Genomic DNA, 9,604 nt, shown 5'->3' with positions numbered 1-9,604 from the left:
GGGGGGGGGGGGGGGGGGGACAGGTAAAAATTGTTTTAATTGGAAAACAAATCTACAACTTGGAGTGGATTTGAGGCAAATTGTGCCATAAACAGATTTTCTTTAAGTGACTAAATGTTTAAAAAGCAAGTAACAATAAAAGAAAATGTTTCTGTTACAGGACCAGCAGAACAAAAAAAAATAGTGCATGAGTACCTCGATAATACACCCGTTTTGCAATAGTGCAGCTTTTAAGTACATATTGTTGCCTGTCCATAGTCCACGCAGAGTTACAACTCCACACTTCAACAACAGGCTGACGGCTCCTAAAGAAAACTACTTAAAAACGCATAAACACCAGGTGTTCCCTCATTTGACCAACTCCATCTAAGTTTAGATGTGCAGGGCTTAGATATATCCAGAGTAAGCCACATGCACCATGTTACTTGATCAGTTTTCTAAAATAAGGTTTCAGGACAATAACAGTAGGATAAGGGAAGAAAACATGGAGGAATGAAGTCCTAATTACTATACATGCATTTTTTTTTGACAGTAGGGGGAACCTTTTACAGATAAGTTACAAACAAAGGAAAGGCCAATAAACAATTTTGTACAAGTAATTTAACACATTCTGTACAATATCTCCACTTTACTGTCATCATTTATACAAACTCTTCATAGTTTACTTGACCATCACCATCAATATCTGCTTCCCTGATCATTTCATCAACCTCTTCATCTGTTAACTCTCTCCAAGGTTTGTCGTCCCATGGCAAAGCTCTGCTGCACTAATATAGCCATCGCCGTCCTTATCAAACTCGCGAATGCTTCTCGAATTTCTTCTTCCCTGTCTGTCTCTTTCATTTTTCTTGTCATCATTGTCAGAAATTCTGGGAAGTCAATTGTGCCATTACCATCAGCATCCACTTCATTTATCATGTCTTGTAACTCTGCTTCTGTGGGATTCTGCCCAAGAGACCTCATTACAGCTCCCCATTCCTTTGTTGTTACAGTATTAGTTCCATCACCATCCTTGTCAAATGGTGAAAAAGCTTCTTCAGTTGCTGCAAGCGCTCCCGGTCTCCCCGAGACGCAGCTACACAACCACTCAGTTCGCTCGCTCCACTCGGACTCTATAGTATTTGGATTTGCTGTAGTGGGAGGGAGGGAGCCTTAGGCTGGACACAGGCTTGCCTGACCTGCAGCAATAGAACAAGGTCAGATTCCTCTCCTAGCCTCCCAGATCCAACGTGAGCAGAAAATTGGACAATTCCTTGTTTCTTATTGGATCTTTCTCATATGGGACTTCTCCAACAACCCCTTAGAGAATTGCTGGGAATAAGATGACAGCCCCTGGGCTCCTAGCAAGATCCCCCACCTTTCTAAGAGGAAGGGGCTGGTTCAAGGCCCACAGGTAATCTGGGGGCGCTTTGAGTCACCTCCCAACCTCCTGGTTCCTCCCTTTGTGTGCACTTTTCTCTGGAGATTTAGGGCCTGTGAAAGTCTGTGCCTCGAGATGACAGTTCCCAGGGAGCCCCCATTCATTTGTCATCATGACCCCTAATTGGATGATTCCTGCAGGAAGTGCTTGGTGGAGATTCACATGTGATGTAATCCAGGGCAGTCCTTTCAGCTTTAGACTGCTGGCTCGCTCCATACTGAGCCTGGGACCCTCATCCATGGGAACATTATGACCTGAGCGGTCATGGCAGGTGGAGTTCCAGTCCCAGCTCCACCACCCACCAATTGCCAGGGCCCTGAGTTCCTTAGTTTGTGAAATGGAGAGATGGGCCGTCCCTGGGGACAAAATTAAATAAAGCATGTCAAGTGCTTCGAGCTGTGTTGGCTCATGGAGGGGTTGCAGGTGGAGTTTGCCACCATGTTCTGATGATCCCCTCATGGGGCCAGGAGCAGTGTCCGCTCATCCGAGACCCTGCTGCCTGCATAGGACACGTCCAGGCAGGTGATCACAGGCTCCTGCTAGAGGCTTTCCTCACTCTCCTTCTCCATATCCCTCGTGCATAGCAGGTGCCACCTGACCCCTCTCACTATTGGCTGGTGCAACTTCTCCAAGGGACGATCGCCCCACCCTCACCTGGGGGTGATTCTGCCCTCAATGGACACTGTCGATGGCTGGGGCATTTGTGGTTGTCACAGTTGTTTCTGGCATTGAGGGGTGGGGACAGGGGTGCTATTCAATCCACCATAGTGCCCAGGTGACCCCCACAGAGAATGACTGGATCCCAGGGTCAGCAGTGCCGATGGTGTAACCCATCTCATAGGTAGCACACCCAGACTACAGTTAGCCTCAAAACACTGAGTCATGGCCCGGCTGGTGTGGCTCAGTGGTTGAGTGTCAACCCATGAACCAGGGGATTATGGTTCAATTCCCGATCAGGGCACATGCCCAGGTTGGGGGTTCGATCCCTGGTGGGGAACGAGCAGGAGGTAACCAATCAACGATTCTCTCTCATCATTGATGTTTCTTTTTCTCTCTCCCTCTCCTTCCTTCTCTCTGAATTAAATAAAAATATATTTAAAAAATACTGAGTCATGCAAGATGTGTCATAAGAATGTCTTCTTTTGGCTCTTTAAAGAGCCTTACAAAATATAAAAAACAGCGAGGACCAATTTTTCGAGATAAGCAAGATCTCGAAGGCCTTGAAACTTGGCTTCAGGAAGCAGAGTGCTCTGATCCTGGGGGCCCTGGGCCTGCTGTGAACTCATAGGATGTGTGCCAACCTGTATCCAGGCCATACAGGAGGCCCTGTGTACCTACAACACGGCATGTCCCTTCTTGAGGAAGCCTCTAAGACAGTGATGGTGAGCCTATGACACACGTATCAGAGGTGACACGCGAACTCATTTTTTTGGTTGATTTTTCTTTGTTAAATGGCATTTAAATATATAAAATAAATATCAAAGATATTAGTCTTTGTTTTACTATGGTTGCAAATATAAAAAAATTTCTCTATGTGACACGGCACCAGAGTTAAGTTAGGGTTTTTCAAAATGCTGCCACGCCGAGCTCAAAAGGCTCGCCATCACTGCTCTAAGATGATCATGACGTGCTGCATGCTGTGTGATTGGTCGTGCCCAGACAGGCTCTTCCACCTTATTTTCTCATTTGTGAGGTGGGGAGGCCAGGGGGTGACTTGGTAGAGTTCAAGCTCGCCTCCCTTATTGTTCCTCACATGGGACTCCGCCTATCCCTGACTTCAGCTGGAAAAAGGACTCGCAGGTGTTGGCACAGGATTGTCTTCAGTCCCCTCTAGCCCTGCTAACTCCAGGGTTGCCCACACAAGCACCATTGTCTTACTCAGCAGATAGCACTCCATGGTCTGGCCCTATACCAGGTGTCTGGGCACTTATGACAAGGGCTGGGTCATTCCCTGTGGGGACCATCCTGGGCACTGTGAGGGGGTTGAGGAGCATCCCTGTCATGAGACCACAGTGTCTCCTGGGGGCAGTCACTCCAGTGAGAACTGCTAGTTTAAACAGGTTAGTTAGAGCAACCTGTTCTCCCCAAGTATCTGGTGAGTGGGAGCCATGTGTATCCTATAGGAACGGTGAGGTTCGGGTAGCCAGGAGTGGCAGGGACAGCCCACTCAGGAGGGTGCAGCAGACCATTGGGCAGGTGGTTGAAAACAAGGGCCATTGCTCCATTGCTGCCCATTGACTGGAAAGCATGCACATTCGGATTGCCCGGGAAGACAGCCCCCCGGGTTGTCAAGAATCCCTGACATGTAGCCCTAGCCATGTGGGGACCTCATTTCTGCCCTTTTAGGTGACTGGAGTTGTGCCCCTTTTCCAGAGGAGCAGGGTGAGGCTTGTCTGAGGCAGCGGCAGAAGGTAGGCCTTCTGACTCCTCATTCTGGGGGACCCAGGGAAAAGGAGACCCTCGTCTTTAGGGCTGGCTTGGTGGGTGAGTGAGACCCCTGATGACAGTACCCTGCAGAGGGAACAGTCATAGTAGGAAGCCAAGCAGCCAGGGCTTTGGCCACCTCACCAGACCAGGGACACCAGCCTACAGTTGGCACCCTTCAGGGCAGCAGGGCAGGTACCTCTCCAGGCCAGAGTTCTCGCACTGCCACTGGCCCCATCCTTCCACGCCCCCCTCCCCCATCACAAGGCCTTACAGATTGTCTGTGCTAAGTGACTGCTTGTTAACAGAGAACTCATTACTTTCTCTAACATCATACAGCAAAGGCAGCACATGTTCTGGTGCAGCCAGTGCTGCTCCTACCACGGAGACTTCCAGTCGGGCCCTGGACTTATGTAGTTCAACCTCTTCCCAGCTGGCTTATTTCCTTGAATAGCTAACATGTTCCCTTTCACTGATTTCAAGAAGTGCCAACTGATGAGCCCGGGGGAGCAAGGCTTCCTTTCTCCTGGCCCCCATCCTCTAGTCCAGCGGTTCTCAACCTGTGGGTCGCGACCCCTTTGGCAGTCGAACGACTCTTTCACAGGGGTCGCCTAAGACCATCCTGCATATCAGATATTTACATGACGATTCATAACAGTAGCCACATCACAGTTATGAAGTAGCAACGAAAATAATTTTATGTTGGGTCACAACATGAGGAACTGTATTTAAAGGGCCAGAAGGTTGAGAACCACTGCTCTAGTTCCATTCCCCAAGAGCAACCTCTGCTACAAGCTTGTTCTCCAGCCTTCCAGAAATTGCTCATCCCCACAATGCTGTTCTCACAGGCAGCGGGTCCCCAAGACCTTCAGGCCTGCCCTCTTTACTTCATTGTCTCCTGGTGGGGAAGAAGTCCTGCCCTTAAGGTAGCGCTTGGGTCACTCCTCATGGTCCCTGCTCTCATAAGCTGTCTGTACAGAACCACTTTGTACACGAGGTTTTGCGCGCACACGCCCAGAGTTGCTAAGGGCTAATTCTTAGAAGTAGAAACACTGCATCAGAAAGGATGTGCTTTTTTAGATTTTGCAAGCAGTTGCCAAACTGCCTTCCAAGCTGCCTTTCTTAGAAGTCGTACTAGTTTCAGCTGCTGCCAGCAGTGCAGGCGAGCAATCCCTATGTATCCGTGGCAAGGGCGTGTCACCTAATCTCAGAATCACTCAGGGCGAGGAAGTGGGAACCGCCTTCTCCAACGGTGAGTGAGGACGAGTACTTTTTCCAGGTACAGTTATTCATGTCCTATGCCCCTTTGGTCTATCTTCAGGGTAGGAGATTTTTTCCTAGTTGTCTTTTTTTAATTGATTTTCAGAGAGAGAGGAATAAAAGGGAGAGCGAGTGAGAAAACATCAACGTGAGAGGGAAACGTCATCGGCTGCCTCTTGCAGTTCATCCTGGGAGCTGAGCCCACAACCCCGGCACGTGCCCTGGACAGGATTTGAACCAGCAAACCTTTTGGTGCATGGGATGACATCCAACGCACTGAGCCACACCGGTCAGGGCCCTAGTTGTCTCTTTTTAAAACATGGTGTGTTTGCCTTGCAGATACTTTTCATTTCTCTGGTGATGAATTGGCCAGACTTTTCTCTTACAGCTTGGGAGTCTCTGCTCTTCTGTGGTGCAGCAAGCAGCAGTTTTGGAGAAGGGTCCCCAAGCTGAAGTTCGGTGTCCCCTGAGGTCCCAGTTCTTGGACTGAGGTGGCCTTCAGCTTTCTGGAATGAGCCAGTCTGCACACTGGCCGAGCTCCAGGCCTTAGTTCCAAGTTCAGGCTGGAGCAGGGTCTCTGGGCTGGTGGGCAGGCCTGGTTGTGTGTTGTATTTCCCAGGTCACGTGGTTTGGGTGTGCATTTGTGCCTGATTGGACCTGCTAGTTATCACTCTCTTGAGATCTTGGTCTGTGCCTTGCCGGGACTGACCAACAGACCCCGAATGACAGATGAGTGATTACTCTGACACATGTTTCTGGGGAAGAGAGGCTAAGGGACTGGTTGGCATAAGGAGCCAAAAACAGCCTTGATTGCCTGCCTCCTTAGGCTTTTATTGTAACAACAGCTTGTACTAAAATTAACTACTAGATGCTATCAGCAGGGTAAGCATCCTTGAGGAGACCCGTGTCTATAGTGTCTTTTAAGCAAGGACGTGTCTAAGTAAACACCTGGGGACTCAGACTTGTTTGGAAAAGTCAAGGCAGTGTGTGCCACCTTTGGCAAGGTCCCCCAGAGACCTCTGACCTTTCAGAGAATCCTTAGACTTTCCAACCAAGTCCCATGCTTCCCCACATGTACCCACCTTGTCTGTCTACCTCCACCTCCTCATTGAGAAAACCTGATATGTGAGTGTGTGTGTGTGTGTGTGTGTGGCGGGGGGGGGGGGGGTGCTTCTGAAGGTAGCAGGTCAATTTAGAAACAAGAGCGACATCCCTGCTGGCCAGCAGGAAGGCTCACCCCACTGGAGATGTTAACCTGCATTTACCAGGTCAGAGCTTGGGACGAGTTAGTTCTGGAGCCCTTCCACCGTGCTGGTATCCCATGGGTCCCTCCGTGGGTACTTGGTCTTGGAGAGACATCCCAGACTGGGTGCTGGGATCCAGCGCCCCCTCCACTCCCTCCAACTTGCCTTTACTTTGACAGCTGAATGTTGGAGCTTTTAAAATGTGCTTCCTGGTACCAGGTACCACCACCCAAAATAGTTCTTCACCTAGTTCCACGTTTCTGGTTTGCTGCTTCTGATATACTAGTAAAAGAAGCTCAGGAGGGTGGGACCATGTCTGTCTCCTTGCCTGCTTAACCCCGGTACCTGCCTCAGGCCTCTGGGCCGACAGTCAGCAAATGTCCCTCTTGGCAGAATGAAGACCCACTGCCTCTCCAGCAGGCTAGGGGATCTTGGAACTCAGCGGGGTGGGGAGTGGGGTTATGGAGAGAGGGGATGATGGAGACAGAAGGATTGGTTGGATATCCACAGTGGGCCACATGGGACTGGGCAGAGAAAAGGCCTGTGTTGAGCACACGCACCTTAGGAACCCTCTCAGCAGCCACCCCCCAGAAGGATCCATGAAGGAAGGCCGCAGCATGGTCACTGCCTTCTCTGCCCTGCCCTAGTGTGTGTCCTGCAGCTGCTATAACAAGTCACCACAAACTTGGTGGCTTAAAACAACAGAAATGGCCCTAGCTGGTTTGTCTCAGTGAATAGTGTTGGCCCATGGACTGAAGGGTCCCAGGTTTGATTCCTGTCAAGGGCTTGTACTTTGGTTGCAGGCGCAATCCCCGTCCCTCCTTGGGACTAGTGCAGGAGGCAGCCACTGGATGTGTCTGTCTCACATCGAAGTTTCTCTCTTTGTGTCTTCCCCCTTCCTTTCCCCTCTCTCTAAAAAGCAATGGAAAAATATCCTCAAGAGAGGATTAGCAAAAATGAAAATTAAAAAACATAAAAAGACCCGAAAACCCACAAAATTATCTCATATTTCTGGATATCAGAAGTCCAACACGGGACTAAATTCAGGTGTGGGCAGGGCTGGTCCTTCGCGAGGCTCCAACAGAAAATTGTTTCTGGCCTTTTCCAGCTCCTAAAGGCACCATATCCTGGGCTCTCGGCCCCTCCCTCCACCTTCACAGCCAGCGGCACAGCCTCTTTCATCATTCACTCCGACCCTGATGCCTCTCTTTTACAAGGACTCTATGTTGACACTGTGCCCTCTGGGGAGTCTAGGATCATCCCCTCTCTCAGGGGCCTTGACTTAATTTTATCTGCAAAATTCCTTTTGCCACGTGAGGTGACATGTCCACGGGTCTAGGGACTAGGGCCCTACACATGTGGGCAGTCTGGAACCTCTCTGGCCCTCAGGAGCCACATCTAAATGGTGAGATGCTGCCCACTGTACGGGCTTCTGTAAGTGGCCATACCAGAGTGTAAGCGGGCAGACAGGGGCAACTGATCTGCTGATGACAGGAGGGTGTGCCACTCTGGACATTCCTTCTGGACTCAGATCCAGCACACCACCAGCTGTATGGCACTGCGCCTCTTAACTCGTCCTGGGAAGCCTGTTGTGCACTCTGTCTCTGAGATGACTGCAGCATTCTGGGCTCTGCTTAATTTCTGATGTGCAGAGTGCATGTAAGCTATTGTTGGGGGCCTGCTGTCTTGAAACAGACTAGCCCTGCCGGCCTCAACGTGGTGCCATTGCTCTGTGAATGGAGGTGGTCTCCAGGGGAAGTGAATTCATCTGGGCCAAGAGGTTTAGATGACTCCACCCATAGCGTGACCCGTCCCTGATATGAGGCCCCTAGGGTTTTTTCCTGGGGAGCGTGAGCTGCTGGCTTTGTCTGGAATAGTTCACTTTCAGCAACAGTGTGTTTGGAAGCCATGGGGAGGGGCAACTGCTAAGCACATAGCCTCTATCCACCTTATCTGGGCAAATGAGGCGCAGGCAGGGCCAGTGGGGGAAGTTAGCCAGCCTCTCTGAGCTTTTTTTTTTTCTTGTCTGCAAAGTGGTGGGTACAGCCAACTGGTCCGCATCTGGGAAAGTGCCCACTGATTGGAATGGAGCCACGACTACTCCTTTTGTGTCTAGCCCCTGTCCACCCCACTCACAGGATGCGTGGTCAAGGTGGGCCTGGAGCTCAGTTCTGTCTGCATGCAGCCTGGTGCAGTGGTCGAGATGATTTGGGCCCACCCTTGGGAAACTGTCCTTTTGAACAGGCGTCTCCACCTGGGACAGACTCTCAGGCAGGCACAGACCTCTCTGTGTCCCAGGTACAGCTGTGCTGCCACGGGAGTGCTCCGATGTGGTGAGGGCACATGTGAGTGGGGAGAGGTGTTGCGGGGCAAGGCCTGGGCTTTGGGGAGAATCTGGAGGAGGAAGGGAGGCGCAGGAACATTCTGGGGCAAGCCAGTGGGTGGACTGTGAGCTAGGCAGGGCCAGGCTAGGCTGGCAGGAAGTCGGAGGAAGGGGAGGATGTGGCCCCAGTCCCCAGAGAGGTAAGGAAGGCCCGAGCCATCATCAGTCCCTTCAGGAGACTGTCCTGTGGCTACAATGTACCGAAATGTGTCTGGGGACCTCGGTTACAGCAGAGGAAGTGGGGGGAGCCAGAAGGATGTAGCCAAAAAGGAATGGCGGCTCCCAGAGGTTTACCCAAGATTGAGGGGTGCTGAGGTGCTACGTTCCTGCTTTTCTCATCAAAGCTGGTCTACTGAGGTGCGGACAGTGGGGCTTGGGGCTCCAAGCTAGCACAGGCTCACGGGAGCCCCAGGGTGTGGAGGGAGGGCCATGGGCACACTGGGGGTGTTGCTGCCCCTCACTCAGTCTTCACATCCTCATCTGCATGAGGGTGTGGGCACCTAGTTCATGCTGCTGTGGGGGGAGCATGAGATAAAACATGCAAGCTCGCTAATGTGGAAGGTGGCGGGAACACACTGTGGGAACCAGTGGCTGGGTCCTGCGTTTTGACCAAGCAACTGGCTTCAGGACTAGGCCACATGAAGGCCTTCCCGTGTGTGCAGTAACGACATGTGAGGGACAAGCACCTGGCGGGCTAGAGCTGGTGCTGCAGCCACAGTGTGCATGGTCCCTGTGAAGGGCCCAGGGATTCATCAGAGAGGCCATTTGGGGATTTGAGAATAGAGCTGAGGCCCACCTGCCTACATATCTCACTGTGTGGGCCTTGGGGCTCCGGCCAGAGGAGTAGAGGGCAGTGACTGCCAGGGTTCCGGG

The 9,604-nt window shown here is 51.3% G+C and overlaps 1 protein-coding gene and 1 pseudogene across 1 annotated transcript in view; one reads left to right on the top strand and one right to left on the bottom strand.

Annotated features, from left to right (window-relative positions):
• Positions 1-348: 348 nt before the first annotated feature.
• On the bottom strand, positions 349-1,130 carry LOC107183870 (annotated as a pseudogene).
• Positions 1,131-5,508: 4,378 nt separating this feature from the next.
• Positions 5,509-9,604, top strand: part of FZR1 (fizzy/cell division cycle 20 related 1) — a 15,236-nt gene continuing 11,140 nt past the window's right edge. Inside the window, exon 1 of the mRNA XM_006754119.2 lies at positions 5,509-5,661. The gene's annotated coding sequence lies outside the window, so the exon portion shown is untranslated. The remainder of the gene's footprint in view (positions 5,662-9,604) is intronic.

This window comes from Myotis davidii, unplaced genomic scaffold (genome assembly GCF_000327345.1).
Source record: "Myotis davidii unplaced genomic scaffold, ASM32734v1 scaffold551, whole genome shotgun sequence".
Lineage (NCBI taxonomy): Eukaryota > Metazoa > Chordata > Mammalia > Chiroptera > Vespertilionidae > Myotis > Myotis davidii.
The sequence above is the reverse complement of the archived record's forward strand: the minus strand, read 5'-3'. Positions and strand labels throughout refer to the sequence as shown.